Genomic DNA, 24,445 nt, shown 5'->3' with positions numbered 1-24,445 from the left:
AAAATTGAGATGGTTGTTAAGCAAGCTTTTCTGAGTTCAGGATTGTAAATTTGGTAAGGTTTTATTTTGAAATGAGCTTATGGGAAGCATCAGAATGGCATGGGGGGTATTTTCAATTTAACATTGCGGAATGTGAAAAATCCACGCTGGCTATAGTATACAGCCACTCTTGTGGCTGTATAATATATCAACTCAGAAGTAAGCCCCAATTGAGATCAATGGGACTTACTCCCATAATTATGTGTTTACCTATACCTACTTACCTTGGAATAAGCCCAACAACTCAGTGTTACTTACTTCTGAATAGATTTGCGCAGGATTGTTCTGTAAGTCTTTAATAGTGTGGTGGTAGGTTTTAGATTGGAAGCTATGCTGGGATCTGCTTGGGGATTTTTAAAATCAGAATCTGAGGGTTGGATTTGGACCCTTGGCTACATCTATAAAAAAAATCTACAAAGAATATTATTCATATAAAATATTAGCCAAGTTTTTTTTTAAATCATTTTGCATGTCTTTACTGTAATTACAAGAATATTACAGGCTTGTTTGTATTATAGCAGGTGTTCAGAAGGAGAGAGTGGAGTGAAGAAGTAATGGATATAATCACTTGTTTGCTGTAACATTTTGGTGACAACATAATATTTAGGTAATTACTACTCCTAAGTCATGAAACAAAGTTGAAAAGGCTCCAAGCACTTTTCTTTTTTAAAAAGCGTTGGTAATACAACAGGTTTAGAATTATGTTCTGTTTATAACACATTCTCTAACAGAACATGAATAACTAGGAAAGATCATCAATAGCTTTAAGGTAGTGGCTTAAGTGATTGTAGGACTTGGGCATCTATCAAGAAAGAAACGCTATCCCATTTTTTGACAGAACTGAAAATGAATATGACTGAAATATATTATGTATTTAATATGTGTCAGTTTGAACAGCTTTAATCAAGTACAAAGGCACTTTTTGCAGTTACTGCTAATTCAAATATGTAAATTTACTTCTAAAGGTTATTATAGTGGGAAATGTTGATTATTCACATGTAATAGTGATTTTATGTTAATTTCTATCCTCAGGTTCCAGAGAACACTACAACCTTATCCTATCATACTAGTGGAAGAGTAATTTTCACTGAAGATTTCAAGCTGAAAATTAAAAAGCATTCATTTTGCTGAGGCTTTAGCATATTTTATTTTAGCCTGCATGAAAGCAAATGTAATGACTGAAAATCCGAAGCAAGGAGAAAGAATATACTAATAGGCTTGGGTCAGTATTGCTTACAATGGTAACATAGAGATTTGTTTATTTATTTGATTTTTATTCTCACCCTTCTTCTCAGAGAAGTCTAGGTGGCAAACATCAAAATGTTAAATCAATACAATTATATATATATTTAAAACAATTAAAAACCATCTAAAACATTTAAAAACTTTTAGACTGAAAACATTTAAAAACAATCACTTACCCTCACAGCTGCGAATTTCAAGGTTGCAGTGGTCAGTATCTGTGAGCCATCAAATGCCGAGGTAAACAGGAAAGTTTTTAAATTTCTCCTGAAAGTCAGTAATGAGGGAGACAGATGCACCTCTCCAGGGAGAGCATTCCACAAATGGGAGAAAGCCCAGTCATGGGACAATGTCAACTGGGCAGCACCACTAACAGGGCCTCCCTTGCCAATCATAAGGCCTGAGATGGTTGATACTGGGGGAGTCACTGCTTTAGGTACTTGATTTCCAAGCCATTTAGGGCTTTGTATGTTAGTACTATGTAGTGCTATGTAGAAGATTATAAGCATAGGTTAGATGACAGGTGCAAGGTTCCCTTCATTGGTGTGCATTAAGAGGCCTGAAACCATGCTCTTGGGCAAGCCATAAATATATTTGGGGCTTGCTGTAGAATTAGTATTGCAAAGATGTCATAGAATCATAGAATAGTAGAGTTGGAAGGAGCTTATAAGGCCATCAAGTCCAACCCCCTGCTCAATGCAGGAATCCAAATCAAAGCATTCCCGACAGATGGCTGTCCAGCTGCCTCTTGAAGGCCTCCAGTGCTGGAGAGCCCACTACCTCTCTAGGTAATTGGTTCCATTGTTGTATGGCTCTAACAGTTAGGAAGTTTTTCCTGAGTTTCAGTTGAAATCTGGCTTCCTGCAACTTGAGCCCATTATTCTGTGTCCTGCATTCTGGAACAATCGAGAAGATATCCCAGCCCTCCTCCGGGTGGAAACCTTTCATGTACTTGAAGAGTGCTATCATATCTCCCCTCAGTCTACTTTTCTCCAGGCTAAACATGCCCAGTTCTTTCAGTCTCTCCTCATAGGGCTTTGTTTGCAGTCCTCTGATCATCCTTGTTGCCCTCCTCTGAACCTGTTCCAGTTTGTCTGCATCCTTCTTGAAGTGCGGAGACCATAACTAGATGCAGTACTTAAGATGAGGCCTAACCAGTGCTGAATAGAGGGGAACTAATACTTCACACGATTTGGAAAGTACACTTCTGTTAATGCAGCCTAAAATAGCATTTGCCTTTTTTGCAGCCACATCGCACTGTTGACTCATATTCAACTTGTGATCAACAACAATTCCAAGATCCTTCTCACGTGTCATATTGCTGAGCCAAGTATCCCCCATCTTATAACTGTGCACTTGGTTTCTTTTTCCTAGGTGTAGAACTTTGCATTTATCCCTGTTCAATTTCATTCTGTTTTTTTCAGCCCAATGATCCAGCCTATCAAGGTCCCTTTGAATTTTATTTATTTATTTTTATTTATTTATTATATTTCTATACCGCCCAATAGCCGTTGCTCTCTGGGCGGTGCACAACATAAAAACATCCAATATACAAGTAAAAACATATATCAACAACTTAAAAACAATATACAATTTTGTTTCTGTCCTCCAAGGTATTACCTGTGCCCCCCAATTTTGTATCATCTGCAAATTTGATAAACATGCTCTGTACCTCCTCATCCAAGTCATTAATAAAAATGTTGAAGAGCACTGGGCCCAGGACCAAGCCGTGTGGTACCTCACTCGTTACTTCCACACAGTTTAAGAAGGAACCATTGACAAGCACTCTTTGAGTATGGTTCTGGAGCCAACTGTGGATCTACCTGATAGTTGTTCCATCCAGCTCACATTTAGGAAGTTTGCTAATCAGAATATCATGGGGCACTTTGTCAAAAGCTTTGCTGAAGTTGAGATATATTATGTCCACAACATTCCCACAGTCTACACGGGAGGTTACCCGATCAAAAAATGAGGTAAGATTAGTTTGGCAGGATTTGTTCTTCATAAATCCATGTTGGCTCCTAGTAATCACTGCATTGTTTTCAAGATGCTTACAGATTGACTGCTTAATAATCTGCTCCAGATTTTTTTCAGGGATTGATGTTAGCCTAACTGGTCTGTAGTTCTTCGGTTCCTCCTTTTCGTCCTTTTTGAAGATAGTGACAACATTAGCTCTCCTCCAGTCATCCGGCACTTCAACAGTCCTCCACAATTTTGCAAAGATAATAGGCAGCGGTTCTGAGAGTTCTTCAGCCAGTTCCTTCAGTACTCTAGGATGCAGTTTATTGGGCCCTGCCAATTTGAACTCATTCAAAGCGATTAGGTATTCCTTGACCATTTGTCTATCAATCTCAAGGTACAATCCTGCCCCTTCCACTTCATGTTTCCCAGGAGGGTCATAGACCCTTTTTTTGGGAGAAGACTGAGCCAAAGTAGGAATTGAGCACTTCTGCCTTTTCTTTGTCATCTGTTATCATTTTGCCATTCTCATTGAGCTGTGCAATTTTTAGGGACCTCCACCTTGACCTCCCCTGTTGAACTCCTTTGTCAAACTCCTATTTGCTCTCCCTGTTCACTCACTTTGTTCGATCGATCTCTGAAAGCTTGCTTGCTTGTATCTCCTCTCTTGTGGACCAGCTGAGACAGTTCCCTCTGCTCTGCTCAGTTAGGAGTCAGGAAACAGAATGAATGTCTTTAAGGATCCATGCTTCTTGTAGTCCCTTGATGTTGGCTAAGCTGTGAACTGCTGTTCACAGCATGAGAACAACAGGACATAATATATAAAGAACAGGTGATTATGGGTTGTTGTGTCTAGACGTGGAATCTGTAAAACCTGCATATAAACAACCTAAGGGCTTGCTGCATGTGGTAGTGCCATCTCTTGGCTACTGAAAAGTACTGGCCAAAGGATGACTCCAGTCACAAGATGGAAACCCAAAATTTTCTAAGGCTATGAACCTGTTTCTTCAGGGGAAATGCAATCCTTGGCATATCCTATGGGCACATTTTCTTTACTATTTTTAATAAATCCATTTGGAACTTCATCATCAATGTTTTTTCTTTCTGGCATCCTGGTTTCCTCCCCCCCATCCTCCTGAAATGCAATCCTTCCCAGAACATGTTGCACACCTAATTCCAGGACTCGGGAATTGCCCACCCACAGCACCTCTGCTTTATCAAGATTTAGCCTCAGTTTATTGGCTTCCATCTAGCCCTTCACTTCTTCTAGATACCATTCCAACACTTTCACATCTTCTCCTGGTTCAGATGGAATGGAGAGACAGAGTTGCATGTCATCAGCATACTGATGGCACCATGCTCCAAATCCCCAGATGATGGCTCCCAAAGGTTCCATATAGGTGTTGAATAGCACAGGAGACAGAATGAACCATTGCAGAACCCCACAACTCAAAAGCTACGGGGCTGAGCAACAATCTCCTAGTACTATTTTCTGGTGACAACCGTGCAGGATGGAGTGGAACCACTGTAACACAGTGCCTCCATCTCCCATGCTTCTGAGTCACTTTAATGATTATTTGTATTGTTTTGAATGGTGTTTTATTGTATACTGCTCTTATTTATTTTATTTATTTAACAAAATTTATATACTGTTTGAATGAAAAGAATGCGAGTGGTTTACAAAAACCATTAAATTATCAATAAAACAGTTAAAAACAAATAATTAAAACATTTAAAATAATTAAAACAGCTACTAACTAAAAATATTAAAACAGATCAACACCTGTGTGTCTGGAAAGGCTTGCCTGAACAGAAAGGTTTTAAGCAGGAGCCGAAAGGAATACAGCGGAGGTGCCTGCCTTATGTCAATAGGCAGGGAGTTCCAAAGAGTAGGTGCTGTCATACTAAAATAATGATTTCTTTCAAGTGTGGAATGAGTATTATGTGGCACCTGTAATAGTGCCTGTTCCACAGAGTGAAGTGCTCGAGTAGGCACATATGAGGTAAGGCAGTCTTGCAAGCAAACTGGTCCCGAGCTGTTAAGGGCTTTATATACTATTAGTAACAACTTAAACTTGGCCTAGTAACAAATTGGCAACCAGTGCAGATCTCTGAGCAGAGGTGTTATATGCTGACAGGGTCTCATCTCTGTCAGCAACCTGGCTGCACATTCTGTACTAATTGCACTTCCAGGTCAAGAGCAAGGGAAGCCCCACATAGAGTGCATTGCAGTAATCCATATTATAATATGGCAGTATAGAAATACATTTATAAATAAATAAATAAATAAATAAATAAATAAATAAATAAATAAATAAATAAATAAATAAATGTCAAAAGCCACTGACAGGTCAAGTAGAATTAACAGGGTCTCACTCCCCGTCTTTCTCCCAACAGAGGTCCTCAGTCAGGGCAACCAAAGCTGTTTCAGTGCTAAAACCAAATCTGAAGCCAGACTGAAATGGGTCAAGATAATTTGCTTTCTACAGGCATACCTGCAGCTGGCCAGCCACTATCCTCTCAGTAACTTTACCCAAATAGGGAGTATTAGAGACTGGATGGTAGTTTTCTGTAACCGCTGGATCTTCAAGAAGGGTCACATCACTGCCTCTTTCAAGGCAGTGGACATAACTCCCTCCCATAATGAGGCACAAACCACTGCTTGGATCCATTCACATGAAAAGCATCTTAGGTTCCCCTTTTTTAGAACTTTAACTCAATCCAGTGCCTCTTCCCATATATTGACTCCAGGTTTGAGGAGCATGGTGACATCTGGTGGATTCCCTCCTACTGTGCTTGGAATCACCATTGAAGTTTTCTGCAGTGTCCTGGAGGTGTGACATTTTCAACTAAGCCCCAAAACAATGCTACACTGAGGGTGCTACAAGACACAGTAGGAAAATTACATGGTGGCTCCAAACTAGGGCTATGTCAGGATTTCACTACACCTGAACTTGGCACTGGACTTCCTGATAGTCTACAGGTCCACTATCTTTGCAGACTCATCCTGAATGCTGTGAGTTTCCCGGGCTTTTCCTGACACTGCATTTTTTTTTAAAAAAAGCAAATACATAGAACTTTTGTTTTGTTGATATGAAACTGACTAGCCTATAGGTTTGCTTGTGAAATTGACTACCCTGTGTATTTGCTTTGCTAATGTTAAACTGACCACCCTACATGTTTGCTTTGCTAAGGTTAAACTGGCCACACCATTTGGGGGAAGGGGAGGGGGAGTATGGGCGCTGGGTAGAGGGAAAGTCCCTTTCCTTTCCTTTTGGAAAGGAAAACATTGCTAACAATATTTTTCAGGAGGGGAAAATCAGAATGGTAAAAGCAAAGGACAGCAGAAAAATAACTAATGTAAAATGGAACTGTCTGCCAGTTCAACAGAATGCAATCCAACAGGCACCATCAAGTGGATTCTATCCCTACTCCAAATCACTGAATATTGGAAAATGAGAGGCCCAGGGCAGACGTCAGTGGTGGTGCGTGTCCTGGTCAACCTGGTTGGACTCAGACTCACTGGTGTGTTTTTCCCTGTTATGTTTAAAGTGGAATTTCAGCTTAAAGCATTCATCAATCAGCTTACAAGTTACACAGCATTCTGTGTCTCTACACAACAATACAGAGCATGACTACTCAAGCTAAGACGCTGTTGCAGCAACTAGATACATCCCTCAAGACTCTTTAAGAAGGCTCAGGGCTGGCTTTCTGTTTGCATGGGGAAGATGTCTTTGAATGGAACTGGGTTTGCAAGCACACATTCCTACAAACAAGGCAAATAGTGGGTGCTAATTGTGCCTGTCTGCACATCTGCTGACGTGTCCTTGGAGATGGGGGTGGAGGAAGGTCAGGCAGATTTTCCTTGGATACTGTCTCTGGTCCAGCAACCAATTCCCCCCTGCGAGCAGAGGTGGCAGCAGCATCTGGGTAACAATGGAGAGGGAAGAGGAGGAACAGGGGCCGGCTTGTTGTCAGATAGCAGTATTTCTTCAGTTGGAACTGAAGCTAGGGGGGCAGAGCTCTCACTGCCTAAAGTACTGAAGCCTATTCCTATTTCAGCCTCCTGGCTCTATAACCCACTGGGTCCCTTCTCTGGGTCCCAGTTCATCTCCTCTTCCTGATCACTCCAGCAATGCTCTGCAGAACCCATGACAGTGCCCTAGCAACTGCCTGAGGATGCCAGGTGCTGACCCCAGTCTCTGATGCTCCCATGAGGCTTCACATGCACAAGGGCTTCCTCATTCACTTCAAGAGAGGGAAGTGTCTCTTGCTGTCTCTTGTCAGCAAGTTTAGAAAAACTAATTCAAACAAAATAAATAAATAAGAAGGCTACTGATATAAAGGACCTCTTTATGGAAGTGAGCATTATGGCTAATTACTTATTGGATTAGAGCTAATTACTCAACTGTCTCTTTTCTCACAAACAAAGACCAAAGTGAGTGGATAGGGCAGAAAAATGTACTGTTGACCATTGGGTTAATGAACTAACTTGCTTATTCAAACTCATATATGCTACTGACAACTAGTAATGCAGTGGTGTCAATCTTGACCACTATAAGCAGGGAAAAGGTACACTATAAAGAGAAATGACTCAAGCAAGGGAGTCAATTCACACATTATATAGAAGACCCCTGAAATCATTCATCCCAAGAATTCTAGGGAGGTGAGGTCTGGTTTTGATGTATGTCCTCCAATGCACAATGTACATGCTCCAGTCAGACAATGAATACAATCTGAGCAAGAAAGGATAGACCAAAATGATGAGGGAATACATTTCATGGGAAAACTGGCATGTCCTAGTTTTAGAGACTGGATTTCTTTTACATTTCCAGAAACCTGGACAGATTACACAGGAAACGAGAGGGTATGCCATATTCTAGAACAGGGGTCACCAACCTTTTTGGACCAATAGACACTTTGGAAGTTCTGTAGGTACCAGTCACAAAATTACTGCTTTGGGGCATGGCATAACACAAAATAATTGTTGTGGAGGTGTGGCATGACATAAAATGGCTACCACATCTAAAAGAGCAAAAAGAGAGAGACAGCCACAAAATGATGCAGAAAGGGCACCTACATCAGTCATTATCATGCTTGCTCATAGAGAGAAGCTCTTGAGACCCCTCTTCTGTTCAGAATGGAAGGGAAGGTGGGTGGGTGTCCAATCCAGGCATCTAATGAAATGTAGGCAACTGTAAGGGGACTGCCAATGCAAACAGGAATGGAGCAGGAACGGCAAACATACTCTATAGTGGCTTTTTGAAAGGATATTTACTGATACCTTCCCTGGGCATAAGAGGTACAGATGGTGTGTTGACACCTGTGGGTGCCATGTTGGCAACCTGTTCTCAGAAATCTCTCTGATCCACTGCTACGGGCAGTTGTGTATACCAGTGAATCAGGCTTTCTCTTCCACTCCTGCTGAACCATTTGTTTTCTCTCTCTGGCCACATTCACACCATTCATTTATTCCACTATTATTCCACTTTAAACACTCATGGCTTCCCCCAAATAATCCTGAGAAGTGTAGTTTTTGAAGTGTGCTGAGAGCTGTTAGGAGATACCTATTTTCCTCACAGAGCTACAGTTGCCAGAGTGGCTTAACAGTCAGTCCCTCTTCCCAGAGAACACTGGGAATTGTAGTTCTGTGGAGGGAATAGGAGTCTCCTAACAACTCTCAGCATCCACTATATCTCCCAGATTTTTTTGCAGGAAGCCATGACTGTTTAAAGTAGAATAATAGTGGAATACATGTATGGTGTGAATGTGACCCCACTGTGTGGGCAACTATATAGAGGCTGATCAGAGCTTGGAAAAGTTACTTTTTTGAACTACAGCTCCCATCTGCCCCAGCCAGCACCATGCTGGCTGGGGCTGATGGGAGTTGTAGTTCAAAAAAGTAACTTTTCCAAGCTCTGGAGGCTGTTAATACCCCCATTCCTTTGCAACAGTGTGAGGGTAAAGCTATGAAACTCTTAAAGGTACAAGGGTCCTAGGGAGGTTGACAGGTTTGTTTTGGGCATCCTTTTGGAAGGCCTAGGCCTCTGCTGATTTCTGCAATATGCACTTCTGCAGCTCTAACATTCTTTATTTTTGTTGTTGTTCTTGTTCCTAAAGAGACCAAGAAGCAGATTTTAAATGGTATACAACTCCCTTTGTGACTGGGAAAATGAGAGTGTCTGGTATGGCCATTTTCCTGTTTCATGTTTACGTGGCTGCAGAGGGACAGTAAACATGTGGTTGATTCAACTCATTAGACTACAGGAAGCTCCCTTGTGCTGTCTAAAAGTCAATTAAACCTTGAGTGCAAATTACCTTAGGCTTCTGTAACTGAATATTTTTCTTAGGTTACAGCATTTTGATTTCAGGACAGTTCTGAGCAAAAACAAGAAGTACTTGTGGCACAAGCTCAACCTTAGGAACAATCATTTCTCTAGTTCACAGGCCAACAGGAGCAAGAAAAACTTGGCTCTGGAAAATCACATCTGTTTTTAATTTCTGTTGCTTCTGCTGAATTTGAGTTCTATTTGCAAATAATTACCCCACCAATGCTTAGAAACGATAATGACCATGCAGACCAGCCCTCCTCAGTGGGTTTTCCATCCTGAGAGTCCAATAGAGTAGATGCACAGAAAAGGCTGGTTTGTTTTTTCCCAATGATATGATATGCGTATGCTACCTCATAATACTTGAGGGATACTTTTGCTTGAGTAGGAAATATTCCTAAATCTCAAGAGGTATTTACATGTCAATGCATCCCTGGATTCATTCTTGTTCTAGCATTTATTTCTTGAGATAAATTATTTCAGGGGGCTTTATATGTGACTTGGCTCCATTGTTTGAGTCATTTGCTTTTTATAGTGTAGCTATTTCCAAAATAAAGGGTTAGTTGTGGACCATACAAATTTTTGATTCACACATATTATTGTCTCATCTGAACTGGAATCATGGTTTTAGGAGGTTAATCCTATCTCCCTGAGCTTCATTTTCCTGCTGAAAACCCATCTCTGAGCTTCAGATGGCACCTTTGGGGAAACGAGCATCTGAGAAGAGGTTTGATTTTCAATGGCAAAACAGAATGGGGGAAAGGGTTAAAAAAGTATTCCCCCATGCTATAGTCCCCATCCAGATAACTGTTCCACTTCTGTGGCTTCTATTTAAGAAGAAAAGCAAGGAACAGATGGCATGTATCTCTTTATCTAATTTGTTTCTCAGTTCTTCTGACTGTCATTTCTTAGCTTTTAAGATTTCAAAGTGCAGGTATGATTTCTCAGTCTCTGACCAGTACATGGCTTGTATTTCTTTGCTTCCACAGGGATATATGGATTGAAATTCCTGACAGATTTTTTGCGATGTGAGCATCTGAGCAATCCAGTTTTGTCCTGAACATATCAAATACATTGTGTGTGTGAGGAGAAGGGTGGGGGGAAATGATGGACAGTGCGCACAGGTAAAGAGCATCGGCAGACCTAAAAATGTTACTTGTTAGTTCTTCATTATTGTACCATAAACAGTTTTTCTAGAAACGTACATTGTAGGGATGCAGCAAGTTCTGTGATTTTCTTTTCCTGAACTGAAAGTTGCATATTCACAGTTGTGAGTTCACTAATAGGCAAAAAACCTTGTGGTTTAAGAACATACCTATAGCCAACATATATTGCTATCAAACTTCAAAAAGCAGGGAAATTGGGCAGCTATAGTGAATGCACCAGGGGAGCAGGAGACCTCCTCTCTGAGATATTGCACTGCCCTACAAATTTGTCAAAATGCAAACACAATTTGGGTTGGTCTTTCACAGACCAATCCACTTCCTGTGTAGCTTGGAAGAATTTTGAGGAAGCATGTTTGATAATTTGCATGCTTTTTGAGTTCAGTGGGATTTACTCCTGTACAATCATGCTTAGGATAGGTGAAACTGACTTGGAGGAGGGGCAGGGAGGGGAGGGGCAGGGAGGTGGAGGGGATGGGATTGGGTGGGTGGGCACTGGGCAGAGGGGAAGCCCCTTTCCTTTCCAAAAGGAAAACATTGTGAATAGTATCATTCTTTTTCAGGGTTTCCCCCACCTTTTTATTCTACAGCAGGCATATGTAGCCTCCCACCCAAATTTAAACCAAAGCTGTCCCTGGCCATATCCACACCAGACTGTTATTTCACTTTAGACAGTCATGGCTTCTCCCAAAGAATCCAGGGAAGTGTAGCTAGTGAAGGGTTGCTAGGAGAGGCACAGTTCCCGTCACACAGCTTCAAACAGAGCAACTGACTGTTAAACCACTCTGGCCACTGGAGCTCTGTCAGGGGAATAGGAGTCTCCTCTCAGCAGTCTTCACAGTAGGATTCTTTGGGGGAAACCATAACTGTCTCACATGAAATAAAGGTCTGGTGTGGGTGTGGCTCCCTGATTAGGCAAGCCAAGCAGCAGTCTGGCTTTTAGAACACTGACAGTGGGAGATACAAGGAAGTTAGGAATTACTGACCTGATGCTTGATGGGGTACGTTTACCCCTGAAGGACCAGGTCCGCAGTCTTGGGGTCATACTTGAGTCCCAGCTGTCCATGGAGGCTCAGATTACAGCAGTGAGCCGGGCAGCTTGGTATCAATTACATCTGATACGTAGACTGCGTCCCTATCTTCCTGTTCACCTGCTCCCTCAGGCGATACATGCCCTGGTCTCCTCTCGCTTAGACTACTGCAATGCGCTCTACGTGGGGTTACCCTTGAAAACGGTCCAGAAATTACAGCTGGTACAGAACGCGGCGGCATGCTTGATTACGCATAGCCGTCACTGGGATCATATCACCCCAGTGTTATTAGATCTTCACTGGCTACCAGTTGTCTACCGGGCCCAATTCAAGGTGTTGGTGTTGACCTTTAAAACCCTATATGGTTTCGGCCCAGTATATCTGAAGGAACGCCTCCAGAATCACCGATTGTGCCACCTGACGAGATCAGCCTCGCAAGACCTTCTCTCGGTCCCACCGGTGAGAACAGCTAGGCTGGTATGGACCAGAGAGAGGGCATTCTCTGTTGTGGCCCCCACCCTCTGGAACTCTCTTCCTTTCGATCACAGACATGCTCCCTCCCTGTCCAGCTATCGCCGAGCCTTGAAGACCTGGCTGTTCAGGCAGGCCTACAAGATTGGGACAGATTAACTTATGTTATAATTGAATTAATGAATGGTTTTTTAGCTTAAAATTTGATTATGTTGATCTATATGTATTGTTTTTATTCTTGTTGTTCGTCGCCTAGAGTGTCCCTAACCCAGACAGATAGGCGGCTGAAAAATAAAATTTATTTATTTATTTATTTATTTAGTTGGTTCTTACTAAACATGCACGACATTATCATTGAGTTCAATGCTAAATTTCTTAAATTAATTAAAAATCAGCCAGGCATTTTTTTAACTTTTAATCTGCAGAAGATGAAGGTAAGTGTATGGTGCAAGGTCAGTAATAGGATTACAGGTACACTGTGAACATGGCTGATTTTTAATGAATTTCAACAAATTATGTAAATTCTAACAGAAAAAAGTACAAAAGGGGTCTGTTCTTTTTCCTCTCTTTTTACACTTCGAACTCTCGATTCTCTTTGACTGTTTTGTGTATCACTATAAAAATTTAAAGGGTTGTTAAGCCAGTGTTTCTGAGTTCAAAACTATAAGTTTTGTAAGGTTTTGTTTTGAAATGAACTTATGGGAAGCATCAGAATGGCATGGGGGGTATTTTCAATTTAACATTGTGAAACGTAAAAAATCCATGATGACTATAGTATAGTGTATAATGAGTGTCCTAAATCAATCAACAGATTTCTAAATCTCTGCAGAAGTAAGAAACAGAGTAATTTATTCTACAGGAATTGGCACAGCTAAGCCAAATGCACAGACAGAATGCCAAGGGGTACCCAATACGAATGTAATAAGTTTCTTTATACCAGGTTAAATTATTTGGCGATGAATACCAGAGCTTGGAAAAGTTACTTTTTTGAACTACAACTCCATCAGCCCAATCCAGTGGCCATGCTGGCTGGGGCTGATGGGAGTTGTAGTTCAAAAAAGTAACTTTTCCAAGCTCTGATGAATACTACTGATGTCTATTCTGATTGGCAGCAACTCTCAGGCAGAGATTTCTTCCCCATTCCCTGTTACCTAAGTCATTTTAAGGAAATGCGAGGGATTGGACCTAGAATCTTTTGCATGCAAAACATGTGCTCTACCACTGAGCTATAGTCTCTCCATAGTCTGAATTGTAATGGAACAACCTGGCATTCCAGGTGAACAGCTTAAAGGTGAACAGTATTTTGGGTTTATAGAAGTATTTTGGGAGACAGGCTACAGTTTTTTGAGCAGGTCAAGGAAAGAGAAGAAGATCTCACATCTGGAAAGTATCTTTCAGAGGACTGAGTTTTTGTAAAGATCTGATGTCAGGCAGTGCTGCTGGAGTGTTTAAGATGTTTTCCTCCACACAAGCTCAGCTCATATATTTGTAAGTAAACTCAGCTGTTACAAAAATGCCATAAGGCTCCAGTGTTCATATTCTAAAGGAAACCAAACCTGGGTAAGTGCTGCACCCCTGAAACTTTCTATCACTCTAGCAAGTGGGGCAGATGTAACATTATCCTATTTTTCAAAGAAGCAAAATATAAAATAGAAAAACTACTTATTTTGTGCAAACATGGCCATTTTAGATAAATTACTCTGATTGTCGATTGTGTTTTCCAGTAGTGCAGCTTTTTGAAAAACAATGAATGGAACTATGTTTATATTCTGGCTTTAAGGAGGCAAGTACGTTAGTGAGTCAAATACAATTTACAAAATTGCAAATTACAAAGGCTTTTTAGAAAGCATGCAAAGCTTCTTTCAAAATTATGCATATATTGTTGCCTGCAGTGCTAGAACTCAGAGCTGTAGGATTTTATTATTTATTTATTATTTCAATTTATATACCGCCCTTAGCAGAATAGCTCTCAGGGCGGTGAACAAACAAGATAAAATACAATATATCATAATAAAAATCATAAAAACATATACAAACAAACAACAAAAAAACACTACAAAAACACAATACGACAAAAATTAAAAATACGGATTAAAAGATTAAAAGATGTCCTATTATTATTATTATTATTATTATTATTATTATTATTATTATTATTATTATTATTATTTACTACTACTGCTACTAGATTTCTTACTATAGGTTCCCAGGCTGGGTTACAATAAATAAAGATACAATATTAAAATCAGTTAAAACAATTTACTATCAGAAGAATGGAGTGGGTCCTAAAAGACATATATCTCGGTTTATTTTGAAAAATGTTGGCTCCAAATATTGACAGCTCTTGGGAATGACCTCTTTCTCTTGTCTATACCAAATGCATTCCCCAAAGGACCAAAACAGAGAGAGTCCAGCGCATGGATCGCCAGAGGCCTCTTCTTCATGTCTGTAGAATCTGAGAAGTGGACATTCAAGACTTACAAATATTGAACATTACATATAACTTTAACTTTTATTGCCTTGTGTGACTGGGGAGGAAGGAAGAGAGAGGGAGAGATATGGTAGTTTCACTTTTTACATCGTTTAAATGCATAATTGTTGTTCCTTGGTCCATTTTTTTTAAAAAATGCTAAGTCATATTTATTTGTTTGCTTACTTTGTTGTTCATTATTTATGATTATCACATTTTGTAAGAGTATTAAATTGGACCTATATTTGTATGACACATTTCCAGTGCAAGTAATCATTTTGTATACATTATATAATTTGTGTCCATTATAAAGAAAGTATCCTGAATGCTAGTTCTTATATGCTAGTTCTGGACATGAGTATTCCCCCCTCATTTATTATTTCAAACATAATATTGATTTATTTATTTATTATATTTATATACTTAGCTAACTTAAGTGATACAATGGTGATATTGAATCAGAGTAGGCCAGACAAGCAAATACATTGTTGCCTCATTTCCCCTTGTGAAGTCCTGTTTCAGAAGGATATGGTGCAAATGTACTGCAAGTTATAACCTTCTTTCACCTGCCTGGAAGTAAAGAGGTTACAACAGAAAAACCATCAATCCTTAACAGCCCTGTGACTAGCCTTCCTTGTTAGTTGGGGTTGCCACATTTCTAGGTGGGGATTTTTTTGTGGGGGAGGCATATAATGCCAGCCAATCCTCCCCTTACTCACTGGTGGAGAGGGTGTGAAGGCCAGGCCAGGGGAAAGTAAAAGCACTTTCCATGCAAAATCCATGCAGAAAGTGTGTTAATTTAGATAATGGACTAAACATAAAATTTAGCATGAGCACTAGGAATTAAATGACTGGCATATTTTTTTTGTTTCATAAGAAAAAAATGATGTTAAAGATACAGTGAACAAGGGGATACCAAAAGGTTTTAACTCCCTCTTGAGGATCCCTCCTTCTAGCCTTGTTCCTGACCTTCAGATTTTCCTTCCTGTTGGACAATTAAGAGGAAACTGTTTAACTGATTGCTGTATAAAGGACTAATGAAGCAATTGGAAACTACTTCAGGAAAGCAAGTGGATTTTTTCTGGTTGCTGAGTTTATTATTCTGCCCAGAAACTCTGAAAGGGCCTCATACTGAGCTACACACATTGGCAAATTCAGATATTAGGGTTGAGTTAAAGGCTAAGTGGCCGGCCAGCCAGTTAACTGTAGTGTACACACGAGTGTTTCTATTCCTCTAGTGCTGTTTACATCCTTTGCAATCACATATGCAAGCAAAAGAAGAAAAAACAGCCACTTCAAGTTTATGAGTATAGGGTGTACTTTAAAAGAATAAAGGATAACACAGAGCAGACATTTTTTCAGATCACTTTGAGTTATCTCTTTATTTCACCCTTGAGCAATAAGCACTCAATCCTGCTCTACTCATCATAATAACTGCTGAATAAGCAAACTCTTACTTCTTACTGCAGGCACAAAAACATGCTTCTTTATTGCTGGCTTGGTAGAGAACACCACTGAATCTGAAACTGAAAAGCCAAGCAAAAGAAAGTCCATGGGATGGAGTTTAACTCTAGCCCAGTGGTTCCCAAACTTGTTTCCCCACAGACCACTTGATAACTGCTGAGGGTCTTGGTAGAAAACATAATGATTTTTTTCTTCCTGTTGTAGCAATTGTAATGTGCTGTGGTAGATGCTGTATGATTTTAATTGCATTTTTATTGCTTTTCTTGTATTTTGTTGTATTAACATTTGAATTCCATAGAATTCAAATTTTATGAGTTCTTCGTAGACACACAAGGAATTTGCAGCTGCCGCTGATTCACTATCAATCTGCTCCATGCCCACCCACCACCATGGAGAACGAGGAGGCAGAAGTGGAGCCCCCCCCCAGGTTGAATGATACAGTGGAGGCTGTAGCAACAGTCTCCCCAGCAGGACCAGGCCACAGAGGAGGAAGAGGAGGTTGCATACTGCAGGGCAAGCAACAGATTGTAGACTGGGATGGGCAGAATATGTTTAATTCCAACTCACTATGTCACTTGTCCTGCAGTGTGGCGCCTCTTCTTCCTTCCTCGATTGCGGTCTAGCCCTGCTCAGGGAGGCTGTTGCTGAGACCTCCACTCTTATTGTTCTGCCTAGGAGAGAGACTCCTCTGCTGCCTCCTCCTCCTTGGTGCAGGGGTGGGCAGGCACAGAGTGGATTGGTGGCGAATTGGAGGCTGGCAGATTCCATCGCCAAACACCACATACCACCTAAATGAAGTCCACAGACTACTGGTTGTCCACAGACCACAGATAGGGAACCCCTGCTCTAGCCCATAATACTAAGTTCTAGTATTTAAGTCTTCAGGGTCATGTTATTATACAGGCTTTCCACCCCCCCCATGATTACTTTTCAGGATGACTGTGATCATGAAAAATCCACCCTCAGTCAGGGAAAGTCACGAGTGAGAAGACTTTTGGGGGCTCATCCAGATGAGGCATTAGTGATGCACTCAACTTGCCTTATTCACTGAGTTTTTCAGAGGATCCTATTCTTAAATTGCACCTGTTTTTAAAACAAGCAATGACATATGGAACAATGAGATTTAAGTCAGGCAATGTACAGTAAATCTGGGGAAATTTCTGGGAAGCAAAAACTGCACTTTTTTCAAGAAGAAGAAAGGTGTTTTTTTTAAAAAAATGCTATTTAACAAAATTTATATACCGCTTCAATATAAAGACCTCCAAGTGGTTTGCAAAACACATTAAAATTATCAATAAAACAGTTAAAAGTAAGTAATTAAAGCATATATATAACAATAAAACAGCTACTAACAAAAAAATTAAAACAGATCAACAGGTTGTGTGTATGCATACAGATCAAAATGTATGAGCCTCTCACTGTATAAGCATGTAGGGTGAAATCTTTCCACAAGGAAATTGTAGGGAATCTATTTTAGACCTGTTGGCTCAGGAAACATCCTTGTTCAGCAGATATACATCAATATATTCACCAATGGTGTCATTTTGCCTTTCCAATCTTTTCTCTGCTCATTTCTTGACTTTCAGTTGCTGTTGAAAGCCACACAGATGGCTGAATAATTAGTTCCTTCTTCCTTTCCTGAATTCTTGAATATTTAATTTTCAATGACTAAGATGGAATCTTGTGTTGCCCTTTTACTTCAGCAGGAGTGTTGACTAAGTGAGGGTCGTGAGCTGGGTGGTTCATTTAAAAAAAATTGTTTTCTTCTGGATTGATAGGTAGTATAGCCCTATGTAACGTTGGGCGGTGGATACAGACTCATTCGTCCTGACTCAAGGACGGAGGCAGTTGAGATGTTTGGCAGCTATATCCATGACTGAGTAGTCCTATTCAGGATCCACTCTGCTCACCCTGTATGGGGAGGGGGCTAGAAAAGATGCCCTAAACATAGTCTGCCTCATCTCTCTCCATAACTGGATTATAGTGTCCAGTGGGGTCACCACTTAGCAGTCGCAAAAGACAATTGAATTTTGGAACATGGAATATATGGACATTGCTGGACAATACAGATAGTGAACATCCTGAATCTAGGACTGCTATCATTGCAAGGGAGTTGAGACGTTTTAATATTGACATAGCAGCACTCCAAGAAACTCGAAGAGCAGGAGAACAATTGAAGGAAGAAAAAGGAGGTTATACCTTCATCTGGAAAGGACTGCCTGAACAAGGACGAACACATGGAGTAGGCTTTGCTATTAAAAATAATCTTGTGAAGCTCTTGTCAGAAGTTCCTATTGGCATTAATGAATGACTCTCAACACTCCAATTAAAACTTGCCAAAAACCAGCAGGCAACTATTCTAAGTGCTTATGCCCCAACATTAAATGCTGATGAAGTCATCAAGGAAAATTTTTATAACCAGCTGGACACCATCTTATCAGAGATACCTAAGGAGGTTAAAATTATCCTCTTGGGCGATTTCAGTGCATGAGTTGGGTGTGATTTCGATTTATGGCCAGAAACCATTGAGAAAGAAGGAGTTGGCAATAGCAACCTGAATGGAATTCTGCTTCTGACTAAATGTTCAGAGCATAATCTTGTTATTACAAACACACTCTTTTGCCAGAAAAATAAATTTAAAACAAATTACAGTACAAATCCCTTATGTTCAATGGATGGTACCAAACTTCTTAAGGATAAAGAGTCTATTGCACTTCACTGGAAAGAGAATTACCATGACCTCCTTAATTGTAACTCTATTGTGGCTGGTGAGGTCTTCCCACAAATTCCACAACAACAAACTAGAGACGAGCTTGCAGTATCCCCTAATTTGGATGAAGTCAGTAAAGCCATCAATCAAATGAAGAAGAACAAAGCTAGTGGACCTGATGGGATTCCTGCTGAAGTCTTTAAAGAAGGTGGGCCTGAACTTCCACAACAACTTCATAAGCTCATTGAAAAAATCTAGATGAGGGAAGAGATCCCAGAAGACTTTAAGGATGCCATAATTATCACGCTTTTTAAGAGGAGTGATAGAACAGATTGTGGAAACTATCAAGGTATCTCCCTTCTTGCTACCGCAGGTAAAATCCTTGCAAGGATCCTCACAAATCACCTCCTGCCAATCTCAGAAGATGTCCTCCCTGAATCTCAAAATGGTTTCCACCCTTCCAGGGGGACAGTGGACAGTGGACATGCACGACAGCTAAAAGAAAAATGCCGGGAGCAGAATCGACCTTTATATATGGTGTTTATTGATCTGACTAAGGCCTTTGATACTGTGAATCGAACCGCTCTCTGGACCTTCTGAAAACTGGATGCCCTGATAAATTTGTGAATATTTTGCAACTCCTTCATGACAACATGACAGCAACAATTTTGGATAACAATGGCTTTCAGAGCGATCCATTCAGAGTGGGATCAGGCATAAAACAGGGATGTGTCATTGCTCCTACCTTATTTGCTATCTTCATTGCTATGATTCTACATCTTATTGAGGGGAAACTTCCTACTGGTGTGGAAATCATATATCGAACAGATGGAAAGCTTTTTAATCTCAGTAGGCTGAAAGCAAAAAGTAAGGTAATGTGAACCTCTGTCATAGAACTTCAATATGCCGATGATAATGTAGTCTCCGCACATTCAGAAAAAGATCTTCAAACTATCCTAAATGTCTTTGCAGAATCATATGGAAAGCTTGGGCTCTCCCTTAATATTAAAAAAAACCAAAGTGCTTCATCAACCCTGTATCTCCAGCATTCTATAAGCCAATCAGTATGAAAGGGAAGTGTGTTAGCCACTGAGAAGAGTCTCAGTTCTTCAGATACATACATTTAGCTGAGGATGCTTGTGCTGACATAGAGATCAGTGATGACAAAAGTTTACCCCCTAAATATCTGCATGCCAGACTACTGTTAAAGGGACAAGAGCAGGACCAAAAAAGAAAGCCTAAGAAAGGCAATCTAGATGCAAGCGACTCACAGAGCAATCCTATGCATATCTCCCAGGCAATTGGGTACAGGATCAGAGCCTTAGACTACAGACAGGGAACCTTTTTCAGCCCAAGGGACACATTCCATCATGGACAAACTTCTGGACGGGGCCAGAGGCAAAAGTGGATGGAACTCCAGGTGTTCTTGGACTTCCAACTCCCATAAGCTTAGATCTGCAGAACTGGTATTGTTATAGGTGCCACATAATATTGGTTCCCCGCTTGTAAGAAATAGCTTTTTACGTGACAGCACCAACACTTTAGAACTATTGACCTCAGGCAAATAGTTTTGCTGTATTCTTTTCAGTCCCTGCTAAAAATACTTTTGTTCAGGCGAGCCTGTCCAGACATGTAGAAGTTGGCATGTTTTAATCTGTTTTTAGATTACTGTTCATTTTAATTCTAGTTGTTGTTTTTTTAAAAAACTGGTTTTAATTTGATTTTTTATTGACAATTTTAATGTTTATTTTTTGTAAACCTCTTAGAGGTTCTAATTTACAATCAAGTGGTATATAAATTCTGTTAAATAAAATAAAATGAATCTGCCCCAACCAGCATGGCCTATAGTCAGGATGATGGGAGTTGTAGTCCAGAAACATCTGAAGGGCCACAGGTTCCGCATTCCTGCCATAAGTTATCCCAGCAGTCCTCACAGCAGCCTTACAATAGGCCAGTACTGTTTGTCCATGTTGCAGGCTGCAAGGAGGCAGGGTTAGATAATGGTAGCTTGTCTAAGGCCCTGTACTAACTTGATGGCTGAAATATCACATGAAACAGTGACTGCTGGTTTGCCCTCTGAACCAGTACACCTGGGATAGGGAACCTCTGGACCAATCATGGCCCCAAGGGCTACAATTTGGCCCTTGGGGCCATTTTCCCTAAACCATGCTCATCCACCCACCAGCTGACATCACTGATGAGGATGGGCATTTGAGGGTGCACTCCCATCCACCCAACCTCCTGATTGGCAAATCAACCCCCTTTATGCTTCACTGCAGAGGTCTGAAGTAGAAACACAGAAGGGGGCATTTGAAGGCATACTCCCACCTGATGGGCCAGTGGAGCACACCTTCAATCCCCTCCACCCTTCTTCTTCAGACCACAAGGTATGAAGGAGAAAGCGGAAGGGGGCATTTGAAGGTGTGCTTGTCAAAATCCCTCCTGCTGACACCACCTGTCAGGCTCCTTCCCTTTTTGGCTACTGCCCTGTCAGGTCCCACCCTGTGTCACCACCAGTCAGGATCCTGGTTTGTATTATTTCTCTCACTGGCTCTAGCACAGATCTTGCAAGATCCTACTGCTAGGCAGCACCACCAGCCACTCCCGTCTCACAATATTGCCTTGAGACTTTGCCTTAGTCTCCTTCTGGCTTATTGTTACTTTGTGTCTGGGTGCACTTACAGGTCACAACCCCCCTGTATCTTTGTGCCAATAAAGCATACAGCCCTGGGTTGCTCTGGGTACTTGATGATACCCTATCTCTTCACCGCTGCCACCATTTGATACTGTTTCTCCACCTTGGTAAATACCCTGCCCACCCTTCTGGTCTGTGAAAGACCCAGCCAAGGATCAGGTTTTTGGTAAACCAAGAAAAATATTTATTTATAAACACCAGGAAATAACAAGATTACTTAAGGTATATTTAACAAGCATATGGTTTCATATATTGCGTTACTCTTTATGTTTCTAGTCATATATAATCTGCCTCAATACCAACCTAATACAATCCAACCCACAACCAACAGAACTGCCAACCAACTCCTCACTCTCCAACCCCCTCAACACCAACCACCCTCTCTCAACTGTCATCCTCTCATTTATACCTTCAGCCACTCAAATGCTCAGCCAATCATCATACAGCATTCTCCAGCAATCTAGCCCATGTACTCCCCCCTCACTCAGTCCACTTACCATATATACTTTAATAAACCTGCACTTACCATATTTACAGTAATATCTATATACAGGGACATCACAGCGCTCCCATCCACCCTTTAGCTGATGGGCCAATCGAAACAAATCATCATTCCCCTCTGTGCTTCTCCACACATAGGGTGGGGGAGGGGCATTTGAAGGCACACTCCCATCCTGGACAGATCAGAGTGCACTTACAGGTTTGCTTTGAAGTCCCCAAAATGGTGTCATCTGACATCACTATGACATCAGGTGATTGACAAGTGGGCAACTTCACCCACCTGCCAACTTTGGCCAGCCAGGGGTTGGGGAAATGAAGATCTGGCTCTATGGCCAGAAAAGGTTTCCTACCCTACAGTACACCAAGGGTTGTATTCAGCTTACTCAGATAGACCCATTGAAATTAACGAACCTAAGGTTGGATCCAGAGTTTCTGTTGGTGGTAATGTGGGGGAGGGGGACAGTGGGTTTGGCCATAGCCAAAAAGGTCACCCCTTTCTCTCTCTCTGCCTTTTCATCCCTGCTCATCTGGCTACTGGAAAAAGAACAATTCACTCTGCAAGACATCAGTTCAGATCTCTTGATTCTGAAATGAGGCTGAAGGGCACAGGTTGCCCTGCAGAGGAAAGGGGAGGCAATTTTTGCCAGTTCTACCTTCTGTCTTCAACCCCTTGTGCCTCCTGAAGTTACTTATGAGAGCTGGGAGACCCTCCAGAACAGAGTGGAAGGTGGCAACAGTGGCTGCAGGGGAAAGGAGAAATGGGGGGGAATGCCCCATCTTCCTTCCTTCAGTAGGAGCCCCTGCTGTAAATCAGTCCCTTCTGTAAACAGGAGCCCTTCCATTCACGGAAGGGACACTGGAACTCTATTGCAACCTACATCTCATCAGCCCCAGCAAGTACCAGGTTGAGGAAGGTTGATCTATTGCAGTTGTCAAGCTGCTTGACTAACATACATGGACCACCCCTTACATTCAATTTGGGTCTAAGGGGGCATTTTTCAGCCTTGGCCACACAACATAGTCTGACAACCTACAAAATGTGAACTTTTTTTTACAGCAGAAGATTAGTTTTGTAAAATAACACTTTTCCTCTAGACATGGGTTTTTTATTTATTTTGTGAATCCATAGATAAACGCCTTTCACTTTTACAAACTGACATATTTTATGACTACACCATAGTTCAGAGCAAGCAAGCTGAGGATTATATGACACTTTATGCATCAGCAATAGAATTGTTTGTTAAATTTCCTTCCGCTGCACCTGTGATAAACAATGGGGTTGCATTGGATGTAACTGGAAGACAATGGGATATCCAAAGGCAGCCACAGTGCAAACATTATTACTGGTAGTGATGTGGAAGAGAAAAAGAACCTTTATTTATTCTTTTATCCTGTATTTGGAGAGCTGGTAGTAGCAGAGCTTGGAAGTAACTCGTTATTTTTAACAAGTTACTTTTAATTCATTACAATTTTAAATAATGAGTGGGTAATTCCATTACATTTGGCAAGTAACGGAACGAATACTAATTTCCCTACTTTTCAGCTTCAACTTTAACGTTTCCACGTTAGGTTGGACGTTACTTGGGGACGGGAACAAGGGGAAGTCAGCTCCTGGCTGTGATTGGTTAACACAAGACATGTGCCTCACACTGATTGGACCTCTGTGCAGACTGTCTCTTCCCTCGTGATCTGTGTTAGGAGGCACGAGGGAAGAGATGAATAGGCAGGGGGAGCCTGCTAGCGTCTGACTTTGAGAGGAAAAAATGGACGCCGGAGGAAAAAGCCAGGGCAAGGACAACAACGGAGGAGAAGGCTGCAGCAGAATGGCGAAGAGCTGTGGAGGTGAGTGACGATGATTTGTGTGTGTGTGTGCCCCGGTGTGTGTGTTTTTGGCTGGAGTCTCTGGTTTTGGGGGGGGCTCTGGCTCTCTGGCTACCACCCCTTACTCTCTGGACTCTCCGCTTCAATTTTAAAAAAAATTAAGTTTCTAGGTGGTCTAATTCCCGAGATATACACCAAAACGTAAACCCCCCCTGCACAACTTTTTTTTAAACAGATCATGCTCTAGCTACAACTCCCATCAGCCCAATCCAGTGGCCATGCTGGCTGGGGCTGATGGGAGTTGTAGTTTAAAGTAACTTTTCAAAGCTCTGGCTGCAACCCCGCCCTTTCATGATTGTGAGTAAAGTGCAGACTTGTGTTTGTGTTGTAAATCTCTCTCCCTCCAACCCTATTTTTAAAGAAATTAGGCAGGGTTTATCACAGTTTTTATTATGTAGGAAACTAATACTCATTTTTTTAAAAAATGAATGAAGTTTATTTATTTATTTTTATTATTTTATTTATATCCCACCCTTCCTCCCAGTAGGAG

The sequence above is a fragment of the Rhineura floridana genome, chromosome 2 (genome assembly GCF_030035675.1).
Source record: "Rhineura floridana isolate rRhiFlo1 chromosome 2, rRhiFlo1.hap2, whole genome shotgun sequence".
NCBI classification, from domain to species: domain Eukaryota; kingdom Metazoa; phylum Chordata; class Lepidosauria; order Squamata; family Rhineuridae; genus Rhineura; species Rhineura floridana.
This window is presented reverse-complemented; position numbering follows the sequence as displayed.